Raw genomic sequence first — 270 nt, forward strand, 5'->3', positions numbered from 1 at the left:
AATCTAGGTGGGCAGTCTCATCCACCAAAACACGGTACAAAAAACTGCATATATCGCATCACCCATATCATTACTCCCCCCTCTTCTCCCCTTACGGCACTACCCACCACCAGCATTTATTTTTTGTCTCTCTCTACAGGCGCTAATGATGTGTTTGGGTTTGTTCTTCCGTGTCCCGTGTTTGAAGGAAGTCGACAAGGAAGACCAGTCTTGAGGGAAAAAGAGAGAGAAAAAAATCTGATACTGTTTTTATTTCTTTTTGTGTCTGGG

The sequence above is a fragment of the Penaeus monodon genome, chromosome 28 (assembly GCF_015228065.2).
Source record: "Penaeus monodon isolate SGIC_2016 chromosome 28, NSTDA_Pmon_1, whole genome shotgun sequence".
NCBI lineage: Eukaryota > Metazoa > Arthropoda > Malacostraca > Decapoda > Penaeidae > Penaeus > Penaeus monodon.